Consider the following 13,895-nt stretch of genomic DNA (forward strand, 5'->3'; position numbering starts at 1 on the left):
TTAGTGGGCCGACCACCCTTAGCCTCCTTCTAACTGTAGCAACGCTCTGTTGGTTACTCACCTATTTTACCATCCACACACACCCTGTGGGGCAAGTCTCCTTGGCTCCCCCTCCTACTTGTCTGCTGTTGCACTAATGCTATCCCCCTGGAGGCTAATGATAAATGCCACCAGCTAGCTTGTATTACCCCAGGACCCTGTCATCTCCGTTGCTATTTGCAAGCTCCAGCTTTGTGGCTGCCCTTCCCAGTCAGCCCTGGCCTGCAGAGGCAAGCCTCCACTGAACTGCTGACTGATGCTGGTGCCCCTCTGCCCGGTGCATGTCTGATGGCCTTGGGGAATGTGTGTCCTCTGAGCCCTCCAAGGGGTTATAGTCCTTGGTGGGTCTTCTGGCCTCTTGGAACAAATGCAAACATCATTCCTTCTTGCCTGAACTGTTGAGTTTTAGCCATTATGAGTGATGTTTTCATTTCTGTTGGGAATAAACTAGGAGTGGGACTGTTTGGTCATATTGTAATTCCGTCTTAACCTTTCGAGGGATCTGCCAAACTGTTTCCAAAGTGGCTGGATCTACATGCAAAAGAATAAACCTGGATCACTCTCTTACATCATATACAAAATAAACTCAAAATGGGTTAAGGACCGAAAAGTGAGTCCTGAAACCATAAAAACCCTAGAAGAGAGCACAGGCAGTAATTTCTCTACATCAGCTATAACAACGTTTTTCTACATATGTCTCCCAAGGCAAGGGAAATGAAACCAAAAGTAAACTATCAGGAGTACATCAAAATAAAACACTTCTGCACAGTGAAGGAAACAATCAACAAAGCTAAAAGACAACCTACTGAATGGGAGAGGATATTTGCAAATGACATATCCAAATGGTCAGTATCCAAAATATATAAAGAATTTACACAACTCAACACCAAAAATACAAATAATCTAATCAAAATGGGCAGAAGACATGAACAGACATTTCTCCAAAGACTCACAGATGGCCAGCAGGCACAAGAAAAGATGTTCAACATTACTTAACATCAAGGAAATGCAAATCGAAACCACAATGAGATATCACCTCACACCTGTCAGGATGGCTAAAATCGAAATGGTTGTGCCATTTTACATCCATCAATAATGCATAAGGCATTCCAATGTCTCCACCATGATAATTATTCTTGCATCTCCTTTAACATAAAATCTTTTTTCTCCTTTTATCAGGCCCAGCATTCCTTATGTTTGGCTATACTGGGATTTAACCCTGTTTATAGCCTGGCAGCCACAGAGGAGGTAGAGCATGAAGAGACACTTTTAGACAAACAGGTTTGGGTGATGGAATGTAGAAAGGGCCCTCAGCAATCACCTGGCTGAATACAAACAGGCCCATCGGGAGACCCACCCCAAAATATCCATAGGCCCTAAATGACCAATGGGCTACTTACAACCAGGCACAGTTACCAAAAAAGGAAGAATTCCATACATAGCCTACCTCCTCACTTTCCCTTTTTAAAAATAGCCCCCACTCACTGCCTCATGGCATATAGCCTCTCCTTGGCTGTCCCGCCCATGCTCCCTTGCAGTGTATTCAATGAACTTCTATTGCCTTTATTCTGCCTCTGGTGAATTCTTTCACCTCCTGCACTGTGCACTGCGTCCACCTGATCGTTGCCCTACATTTGGGGGCCCTTGTGCAATCAAGAGACACCCCATTAGACACCACATCGCAGCTCCTTGTGTCAGGGGGACCTGTTACCTTGTAAGGGAGGGGGTTCTACAGTGTCTTCCCCCATGGGGGAGCTGTTACTTCTCTATAGGGAGGGATAAGCCACCTCCACAGGCTATGGGGGTTCAAAGTCTATACAGCTACATTTCCCAAGTGCATCCACCTAAATGTCCCTGTCCCATGTTTCAGGCCCCAGGTTTTTCCAACCTGATCCCTAACTTTAGCATAGGAGACTTGCGTTAGCTTAATGTCCAAACATCTCTGGATTTCTGGGTTCTAACAATTAGCCCATCAGCCTACCACTCAACTGAGTCTGGTCTTGCACAGTAATGGATAAGGGCCTCTTTGCAAGTTACCAAAGAGGCCCTCTGGCTCTCTCACTCAGTTTTTGACATTAAACTGCCTTCAGTTTTTCATTATGCTTTGTAGGGGATCAATGCAACTTGGTAATAACCAGACAATCCCATTATCCGTGGATTTATTGTACCTATTGACCTTTCAAATTTGAGTCCGCACACCATCACAGACATTCCTTTCCACATGGACATGTTCCCAGGTCACAACCAGTAAAATTTTTAGCAGATGGGCTGCTACCTTGTGCCAGGAATTATATGTGTCCCACACACCACTCAAAATGGGAGTCCTCATTGCCACTTAGGCAGTGACTGACCCTGTCCAAAAACTCATCTGGTCACCTGAGTTCTTGGACCATTTTTAGTATCAACTGTATTATTGTGGTTTCTCTAAAAAAACAGGTGTCAGGATTCCGTTAGAAGTGCAAGAGAGTTCTTTGGTGTTAACACCTGTGAAAACTACAAATGGGAGAGAGAATGAGGAGGGGTTGGCATAAAAGCCTCCAGGCTCCAATACAGGCACGACACCAATGAAAGGAAGGAACCAGGAGGAAACACTGGGCAGGAAAAGCCTCTGGGTCTGGTGTTTGTGATGGTTAACTTCATGTGTTAACCTGACTGGCCATGGGGCCAACATTATTTCTGGGTGTGTCTATGAGGGTGTTTCAGAACAGATTAGGATTTGAATCAGTGGATTTATTAAAGCATATGGCCTTCTCCTCCAATGTGGGAGGGCATCGTCCAATCCATTGAGCACCTGGGTGGAACAAAAAAAGTGGAGGAAGGTTGAATTAGCTTTTTGACTACTTGAGTGGGAACACTGATCTTCTGCTTTTGGGACTCGATGGTTCTCAAACTTTCAGACCTAGACTCGAACCTGCACCATCAGCTCCCTGATTCTCAGGCTTTGGAATGACATCACCAGCTTTCCTGGGTCTCCAGCTTGCAGGTGGTAGATATAGGACTTTTCAGCCTCCGTAATCACATAATCCCATTCTTATAATAAATCTCATTATCTATGTCTGCATCTCTTCTATGTCTATGTTTAGATCTACCTTCTGTTGGTCCTGTTTCTCTGGAGAACCGATACAGTGCTGCACTGAGAAGGTCTAAGCAAGCACAAAGGGAAATTCTAGAGCAAAGATTGCTCATTAGAGGAGTCTTGCATAGAGCCAAAATGGGCAGCCCCTCATCTTCCCACTGTGTTCAGTCATTGGCTGGAGATGCCCAGGACAAGTGTGTCCTCAGTTTAAATACTGGCTGATCCCACAGGGGCTGCTGCTGGAGACTGTCAGTTGACTGTACTCCTTGTGGCAGGTCCGTTCTTGAAGAGAGTTCAGAACACACACCTCCTGGCTGCCACCATGACTCATAGGACCCTCTTTGATCTGTCTCCCCCTCTCATTTCATCTTCAATCATGTGACCTTTGCTCACCACGTTCCAGCCATGGTATCCTTCTTACTGCATCTGAAAACCCAGCAAGCACAATCCACCTGCAGGTCTTTGCGTTTGTTGTTCCCTCCACCTGAGATACCCTACCCTTTTCATGGCTGGCTCTTTCTTGTCATTCAGGTCTCAACACAAGTATTATCTCTTCAGTGAAGCCTTTCCTGATCTCCAAATATAAAGCAGCCCTTTTCTATTACATCATATCACATCACCTCTTTTATTGTCTCCATGTACTTGTCACTACCTGAAATTATTTTTTGTAACCAGGGCAAGTATAGCATCTTTAGTGTTCAATGCTATATCCTCCATCACTCTAACAACACATGGTATGTATAAGTGCTAAGTAAATATTTGTAGAATAAATGAATGAATCATTAAAGGAATAAAAACCTTGAGACTCTGAAAGGTTTTTTTGTGGAACATCAAAATTCCTTAAATAACGATGCTTCAAAACATTTGTAAGATGGACCCTAAAGATCAGGTTCTTTGTCTCAGAAGCTTGCTGCCTGACATTGTTATGCTCACATAGACATTCAGGATGTGACTTTCCATACTGACAGCCAGGAGTGTCTGTGAGATGAATGGATAGCACCTCCATCCAGGATTTTGTGATGCCCCATTGTAATTCATTCAATAAGTATTTATTGCATATTGACTATCCAGCTATCCAGCGTGATTCCAGGTTTGAGAACAAAACAGATAAAAACTCTTTCCCTTGTGGAACTGGCATTAAATAATTCAAAATATGTGAGATATTTAGAACATTTCTTGGTTTACAGTAATAGCTAAAAATTTATTAGTTATGATTATTATAATTATTAAACTATCTAATATCTCAAATGAGCATTCCAAGCTTCTTTATTTTTATTTATTGTTTTTTAGGTTTATTTATTTTTCAGAGACAGAGAGAAACAGAGCCTGAGGAGAGGAGGGGAAGAGAGAGAGGGAGATACAGAATCCGAAGCAGGCCCCAATGTGGGGCCTGAACTTACTGACTGTGAGATCATGACCTGAGCTGAAGTCAGACACTTAACCAACTGAGCCACCCAGGTGCCCCAAAGGTTTTCATTTTTTTTAATGGTTATTTATTTTTGAGAGAGACAGAGACAGAGACAGAGCGTGAGTGGGGGAGGAGCAGAGAGAGAGGGAGACACAGAATGTGATGCAGGCTCCAGGCTCTGAGCTGTCATCACAGAGTGTGATGCGGCGCTTGAACCCACGAACTATGAGACTGTGACCTGAGCCGAAGTTGGACGCTTAACCGACTGAGCCAGTCAGGCACCCCAGGTTTTCATTTTTAATACGACACTATCCTCTGTATGTTTAGAGAGTAAAAATGAGAAGTGCAAATAATTACAGGCAGGAAAATGTTGCCAGGCAGTTCTTCATTAGGCATTCTTCAGAGCCATTGTGTGGTGAAATCACCTGACTGGAAAGCCTATTAACTTAGGCTTTTTAAATTTGCTAAATTGTGCTGCAGTCAATGAGGAAAACTTACAGACAGAAAATTTTTCATTTTTTGTTTGTTGGTTTTCTTCTTTTCTTACAATAGGTTGGTCTTACTTCTCTCCCTCCTTGAAAGCACACACACGCACGCGCACACAGACACACACACAGCTTCCTTAAAGAAAATGCAAAGAGATACATTTTAAGGATTCACAAACAGAACAGGAGCAGCAGAAAAGTTAACTATTCCACTTCAGAAGGGACTGTAACACCGTTGAGAATGGAACCAGAACCTGAAGATTCTGTAGCAGGTGTTCTTGATTTTCACTTGGGTGCTACCCTGGTTCACTGCCCACTTCCCCAAGAGGTCTGTTATTCCCTGCACATTTATTTCTTCTGCAATTGCCTTACCTTGAGAGTGTATCTTCTTATCTTTTTTTCCCCACAGCTTCTGTTTAATCACAGTACAGTTCCTATTTCCAGTACCCAGGACCCTTCATGGCCTCAACACCACAGCACAGCCTCACTCAGTATTGCCTGTGCTGCTAACACTAGGGGATCACTGTTTCCCCACTCAGCTGTCAAGAAGGGGAGGACTGGCTTGTCCAGTTCCTCTGTCTCACACCACAGCCTACCACAGGCTACAGGAGCCTATGGCTTAGCTGTACTTGAGTCAGGTAGTCACCCTTGGTCCAATCAGCTACCATTAGAAGTTCAGGCAAAACTATAGTGTGCATCAGAATTACTTAAAATAATAATTGGGTGGCCTATCCCCAGATTCAGTAAGTCTTGGGGTGAGGATGGAGAATTTATATTTCTAATGAGTTCCCAATGCTGCCGATGTTGCTGATCTGGACAGTTTGTAAACTACTATTGTCTTATTTTAATTATTATTAAAAAATATTTTTAAGTTTTATTTATTTATTTTGGGGGAGAGAGAGAGAGGGAATCCAAAGCAGGCTTCACACTGCCAATGCAGAGCCCAATGTGGGGCTCGAACCTATGAACCCCAAGATCATGATGTGAGTGGAAACCAGGAGTCAGATGCTTAACTGACTGAGCCACAGCTCTACACGGAACAAGTCTTTCAGTGCCATTTTTCAACAGCATTTGCTCAGTTCATGTCTCCATGTCCATTTTGGTAATTCTCATGATATTTCCATTTTTTCATTATTATTGTACTTCTTATGATGATCGGTGGTCACTATCTTTGATGTTGTTTTGGAGTGCCACGAGCCATGCCCATATGATGGTGAATTTCATCAATAAATATGTACAATTGTTCTACCAGTCCCTCCCCTCTCTCTCCTCTTCATCTCATCTCCCTATTCCCTGGGACACAAAAATATCGAAATTAGGCCAATTAATAACCCTGCAATGGCTTCTAAGTGTTCAAGTAAAAGGATTAATTGTATATATGTCACTTTAAATCAAAGGCTAAAAACGATTCAGTTTAGTGAGGAAGGCCTGTTGAAAGTCAATAGGCCAAACACTAGGTCTCTTGTGCCAACAGTTAGCCAAATTGTGAATGCAAAGGAAAAGTTCTTGAACGACATTAAAAGTGCTACTCCAGTTTAACACACAAACGATAAGAAAATCTTATTGCTGAGATCAACTTTAGTAGTCTGGATAGAAGATCAAACCAACCACAACATCCCCTTAAGTCAGAGCCTAATCCAGAGCAAGGCCCTAACTCTCCAATTCTATGAAGGCTGAGAGAGGTGAGGAAGTTTCAGAAGGAAACTTTGAAGCCAGCAGAGGTTGGTTATGTCATCCATAACATAAAAGTGTAAAATGAAGCAGCAAGTGCTGATGTAGAAGCTGCAGCAAGTTATCCAAAAGATCTGGTTCATTAATGAATGATATTTAATGAAGCTGGCTACTCTAAACAGCAGATTTTCAATGCGGGCAAAATAGACTTCTATTGGAAAAAGATGCCATCTAGGACTTTTTCATAGCTGGAGAGAAGTCCATGCCCGGCTTCAAAGCTTCAAAGGACGGGCTGACTCTCTTGTTAGTGGATAATGCTGATGACTTCAAGTTGAAGCCAATGCCATTTGGCATTCCAAATAACCTAAGGCCCTTAAGAATTATGCTAAATCTTCTCTGCCTGTGCTCTATATGTGGAACAACAAAGCCTGGATGACAGTATATCCATTTATAACGTGCTTTACTGAATATTTTAAGCCCACTGTTGAGACCTACTGCTCAGAAAAAAAAATCCTCACAAAATGTTACCATTCATTGGCAATGCGCCTGGTCAACCAAGAGCTCTGATGGAGATATACAATGGGATTAAAGCTGTTTTTATGCCTGCTAACACAACATCCATTCTGCACCCCAAGAATTAAGGGGTCTTTTTGACTTTCAACATTTCATAAGGCTGTAGCTATCATAGATGGTGATTCCTCTAGAAGATCTAGGTAACATCAGTTGAAAACCTGGAAAGGAGTCACCATTCTAGATGCCATTAAGAACATTCATGATTCATGGGAAGAGATCAAATTACTGACACGAATAAGAGTTTGGAAGAAGCTGATCCCAGCCCTCATAGATGACTTTAAGGGAGTTCAAGACTTCAGTGCGGAAAGTAACTGCAGATGTGGTGGAAATAGCAAAAGAGCCAGAATCAGAAGTGGAGCCTGACAATGGGACTGAATTGCTGGAGTCTCATAAAACCTGAACTCATGAGAAATTGCTTCTTACAGATGAGGAAAGAAAGTAGTTTCTTGAGATGGAATCTTCTCCTGGTGAAGATGCTGTGAAGTTTGTTGAAATGAAAACAAAGGATTTCGAATATCACAAAAAAACTTATTAATAAAGCAGTGGCAGAATTTGAGAGGATTGAGCTTAATTTTGAAAGAAGTTCTTCTGTAGGTAAAATGCTATCAAACACTATCACAAGCTACTGAAAGGAAGAGGCAAACTTCACTGTTGTCTTATTTTAAGAAATTGCCGCAGCCTCCCCAACCTCTGTCAACCACCACCCTGATCAATCAGCGCTGTCAACATTGAGGCAAGACCATCCAGCAGCAAAAAAGATTATAATTCACTGAAAGCTCACATAAGGGTTAGCAATTTTTTTTGCAATAAAGTGTTTTTAAATTAAAGTATGTATGTTTATTTATTTAAAAAATTTTTCATTAAATATTTATTTTTGAGAGAGACAGAGTGCAAGTAAGGGAGGGACAGAGAGAGAGGGAGACACAGAATCCGAAGCAGGCTCCAGGCTCCAAGCTGTTGGCACAAAGCTGGATGTGGGGCTCAAACCCGTGAACCATGAGATTGTGACCTGAGCTGAAGTTGGACACTTAACTGACTGAGCCACCCAGGTGCCCCTTAAGGTCTGTATTTTTAAAGACAAAATGCTATTGTATACCTAAAGCCTTCAGTATAATATACACATTACTTTTATATGCACTGGAAAACCAAAAAACTTCGTTTGACTTGCTTTATTGTGATATTTGCATTATTTGCGTGTTCTAGACCCAAACCTGCATGGTCTGCCTGTAAACCAATAGTGCTACCCCTTTAGTACCTCTGCTGGGTGGGATGTTTTTCTCTTAGCGACACTGGGGCCACAATAAGCACTGTGACTGACAGCTCCATATGGCCTATAATATTCCTTCTCCAAACTTACTATCCATTTAATCTTCCTGATGTTCCTGAACAGTGGTGGTTGAAGAGAAAGATGGGAAGAGAAAGACAGAATGACACCAAAACAAGTTTAAAGCATAAAAGATGTTTTCTGTGCCTTTGGAAAGGAAAAGGAAGGAATAAGAAATCACAGTCATGGTTCTCTTGTAGATCCTATCTTTCTCAATGTTTGAAATCAAATAAAATGAGAGAGAAGAATGATCCCCTCCTTTGTCAAGAATAAGGAGGAAATATATAAATACATATATAATAAATATGTACATATTTATTTCAGAAGCTCATCAAATAGCGTTTTACTTTTCATGTCCATTTATTTAGAAAATGAAATGCCAAGATGCCACTGTGAAGGCAGGAACATTAGCAAAGGAAACTGCATATTAAATCACACCAGCGTCTGTATATATTTGTAAGGTTTTTTTCTTTTTTTGGCGCGGTGTGTGTGTGTGTGTGTGTGTGTGTGTGTGTGTGTGTGTGTTTTAGCACCTGTGTATACTAGAAAGGTACAAATGTACATTACTCTTTCAAGCTTCAGTTAATGCTTAGCATATGAATGAACTTCCAATCCTTGTAATTACTGTTTCCCCAGGGTCTTTGACCTAAAGCTTGGCTATCATTAAGAAGTAACTTCTTTCCGGGAAAACTTACCTAACATAATAGAAGCTATGGATATGAGCTATAGACACCTATAATGGGGTTATGCTTCCTTTCACCTCAAAAAAACATTTTTGAAGCAGGGGTATATATCCAGTAAGTGATCTTGGAATCAAGCAAATAGAATTATACATGTTCCTCTAATTGACAAATAATGTATTCCTTGGCCACAAGCCAAAGAATGTGGGTTGCCTCTGGAAGATGGAAGAGGCAAGGATATGGATTCTCCCTCTTGATCCCCCCCACCCCCAAAGGGCTTGATAGCACCTTGATTTAGCACAAGGAGACCCATGTTGGACTTCTGACCCACAGAACTATAGGATAATAAATTTTCATTATTTAAGCCATTAAGTTTCTAATCATTTGTTATGGCAGCAATAGGAAACTAGCACGAGTATATATTCAGTTTGAACGTTCTCATGAGGTGCAGGCTGCAACTCACAGGCAGAAGGTCAGCAGATTCACAGGGCATTCTTTGGAGAGTTGGACAACGTGCTGTGGTTGGAACATAGCTAGACCAGAGTGTGTGTTCCAGAAGATAAGCTACCCTTCACCTTCTCCTTCCCACTTCTCTTCCTTGTTGCTAGGAAAGTCTGAGTGATTCTGCATGAGGTAGGGGCATGAAGGTGATGATAACTGAAAACTATTTAGGGCTTAGGTACAGACCATGTGAACTTAGATGCCAGCTGATTGGGGATTCAGAGAAATGCCAGCTGCAACTCCTGGCGATCTTGGGGTCCTCTAGAGCCCTGGGAAGTCTCAGCCTTAACCTCTGAAAGCCAGGAAGTAACATCAGTTCTTGGCCAGGCAGCCCAAAGTTCCTGGAGTCATTTCACAAACAGACCTCCCAGCTCCCTCATTACAGGTGTGATAACCTGATGCCTAGAAAGTATCACATGATGCTGCTCATTCAGCATGCATCAGAATCATCCAGACGGCTTGTTCAAACAAAGATTGATGGCCCTCATTCATTGGATTTCTGATTCAGTAGAACGGGGATGCAGCTCGAGAATTCACATTTCTAACAATCTCCCAGGGAATGCTGTTTTTGCTGGACTGAGGACCACAGTATTAGAACAATAGACACAGTAAATAAGAACTTAGGACTCAGGCAGCGCTTGCTGCTTACAAGTTGAATGATCTTGGGCAACTTTAGAATTCTCAACTTTCTTCCATGTATCAAATAGGGCTACTAAAACCCACCTCTTGGGATTAAATAGAATGGTCTATGTAAAGCACTTAGCACGTAGTAAGTACACAATAAATGGTTTCTATTCTAATGCGTTTACCATTAGTATTACGGTTAATGCCAAGTTAATAAGTGTACCAGGCAAGGCACCACAGACAAGTTAATGGCAGATGATAATGGCACCTCACAAACCACCAGGACTTTCTCAAAGTCTCCCAATCACATTGTTTAACTTTGTAACTCAAAAGAACTCTGGAGGAAAGAGTCTAAAAATGCTTCACCCACAAAACAGAATGAACAAGAAGCACAAAGTTTTAAAACAATTTGAGAAAATCTGTCTAACAATAGAAAAAGGAAACTCCTTTGGGTATGATGCAAAGGCTATAGAAATGAATAAAAGTAAACCAGGCCAGGAGCAAATTAATTTGATAATAATTGCAGAAAAGAAAAAGGAACTGTGTCATGCTCTCGCCTCTGGGAAATCTGACAAAAAAAAAAAGGAAGGGTTTTATTTTTTTTCTGCCCTTCCCAGTTCTAGGAAAATTGGTATTACCATTATGTAAAAAGAAAAAAACAAAAATGTCACCCCTGGAATGACTTCATTGCCCTCTGCTATGAGAAATTCTTTCTCCAGAACACGCCAACAGAATAACATGTTAGGTCACTGGGAACCCACAACATTCTTCTGATTTCCTCATGGAAAAGTGTCTCTTTCTTGGTGGAACTTGGCTATATAGATGGACAAGCCAATAGCTCAGTGGAATAAAATCTAACTATAATAAATAGTGGATTGAATTGATCATAATTTATATAATAAAAAATTGACACAGGGCACCTGGGTGGCTCAGTTGGTTGAGCGTCCAACTCAGTTTTCTTACATTTTTTTAAATGTTTGTTTATTTTTTGAGGGAGAGAGAGAGAGACAGAGCGTGAGTGTTGGAAGGGCAGAGAGAGAGGGAGACAGAATCCGAAGAAGGCTCAGGGCTTTGAGCTGTCAGCTCAGAGCCTGACGCAGGGCTCGAACTCACGGACCACAAGATCATGTCCTCAGCTGAAGTTGGACACTTAACTGACTGAGCGACCCAGGTGCCCTGAGTGTCCACTCTTGATTTCAGCTCAGGCCATGATCCCAGGGTAGTGGGAATGAGCCCTGCATTGGGCTCTGCACTGAGCGTGGAGCCTGCTTAAGATTTTCTCTCCCTTGGGTGCCTGGGTGGCTTGGTCAGTTAAGCCTCTGACTCTTGACTCATGGCAAGATCTCACGGTTTGTGAAATCCAGCCCTGCATTGGGTTCTGGGCTGACTGCTTGGAGCCTGCTTGGGATTCTATCTTTCCCTTTCCCTCTCTTTCTCCTCCTCCCTTCCTCTCACCCTTTCTCTCTCTCAAATAAAAAAAAAAGATTCTCTCTCTCTCTCTTTCCCTTTGCCCCTCTGCCCCACCATGCTATCTCTAAAATAAAAAAAAAAAAAAATTTAAGAAAAAAACTTGATACAATGAAAAAGTAAGTAGCATTAAGATTTTAATTGTAACTTCTGTTTAAAAATATAATAATAAATTGCTGGTTAAGAGAATAATGGGAAAGTTTTACTAAGTTAATAGTTTCAATCTCAGTGATCTGAAATTCATTGGACCGAGCTCTAGCCTGAGGTCAGGGAGCAAGTCTTCTCATCCCTACATAACTTCTGTGTGGCTGTGTGAGCTGGATGGAGTATTGAATTTTTTTTGAAGTGTTTATTTATTTCTTTTGAGATAGAGAGAGCATGTGTGTGAGCAGGGGAGGGGCAAAGAAAGAGAGAGAGAATCCCAAGCAGTCAGGACCTGAGCTGAAATCAAGAGTTGGTCACTCAACCAATTGAGCCACCCAGGCATCCCAGGAATACTGAATCTTTAGGTGTCCCTTCCTTCATCAGCCAAACAAAAGATTGAGTAGGTCACTCTTCCTAAAATTTTCACTATCAAGTTGCCTTTTATACAGTTTACATTTCAGCTAAAGGCTTCACATTGTAACTGACTCTATAACCACCTATTTAATTAAATGCCTTTGCTGGTAAGGAGTAAAGTTACATTAATTTAAAAAAAGAGAGACTGTACATTAACTATTAATCTCTCTCATTTATTGAGTATTCACTATGTGCTGAGCATTTAGGTGCATTATCTCATCTCATTCCTTCAACAATGCAGTGAGAGAAGTTCTATCCTGATACCAAGTGGACCAATAAGGCAACTGAGCCTCAGAAGGCTTAGGTAAATGTCTTATCTGAAAAGAAGTCAATCCAGTGTCTCACCCAAAGTCACAGAGCTAGTAAGTGTTAAGCCAGGGTTTGAAAGGGGGTCTTGGATCTCTGCAATGTGATTGCAGCATCCCTGCTATTTAGCCCTTGGTGACGCTGACTCAACAGTGGGGCCAGCATATTGTGTGGTTACAAATGGTTTCAGCTAAGACAGGAAATTATCAGGAATCCAGGCAGTTCTAGGTATTGGCCACCTTCAGCCCCACTCATGGCATCTTGCCTTCTCCTCAGCATGTCTTCTGTGCTACCCTCTGCCCCTGCAACATTATTTTGGTTCCCTCATCAATTTGATTTGCATAGGGCTCACCCAACCCCTGTGACCTTGAAAACTGAAACAGTCATTTATCCAAAACTCTCTGTTTCTCCATTTATTTTTTTTATTTTTTGTATTAAATTTTTTTTTAATCTTTATTTTTTAGAGAGAGGGAGAGAGAGAGAGTGTGAAGTGGGGGCAGAGAGAGAGGGAGACACAGAATCTGAAGCAGGCTCCAGGCTCTGAGCTGTCAGCACAGTGCCCGACGAGGGACTTGACCTCACGAACTGCGAGATCATGACCTGAACCGAAGTCGGACGCTTAACCCACTGAGCCACCCAGGCACCCCTCCATTTATTATTTATTTATTTTTTAAATATTTATTTTTGAGAGAGACAGAGAGAGACAGAGCATAAGCGGGGGAGAAGCAGGAAGAGAGGGAGAATCGACGTAGACTCCAGGCTCTGAGCTGTCAGCACAGAGCCCGACGCGGGGCTCAAACTCACAAACCATGAGGTCATGACCTGAGCCGAAGTCAAACGCTTAATCAACAGAGCCACCCAGGCGCCCCTCTCTGTTTCTCCATTTAAATCTAAACAGCAGTAATTTGACTGGCCATGCTCACCTTTAACATGAAGCTATGGGGCCTGGAACACACCCTAAGTGGTTTGAAATACAGCAGAAGTTGCTGTGGTTGGACCAATGCACTATAATAATTGAGAATAACTACCATTTACATGCTTGTTCTAGTTGAGGCTTTTCAGCAGGATTTTCTTACTTAATCATTATAGCAACAACCCTGCCAGGTAAACAGTATATCGGCCCATTTTGAGATAAGTAATCTACCTAAATTAGTGAGCAACAGGTCGTAGGATCCAAACCCAC

The sequence above is a fragment of the Panthera uncia genome, chromosome A2 (assembly GCF_023721935.1).
Source record: "Panthera uncia isolate 11264 chromosome A2, Puncia_PCG_1.0, whole genome shotgun sequence".
NCBI lineage: Eukaryota > Metazoa > Chordata > Mammalia > Carnivora > Felidae > Panthera > Panthera uncia.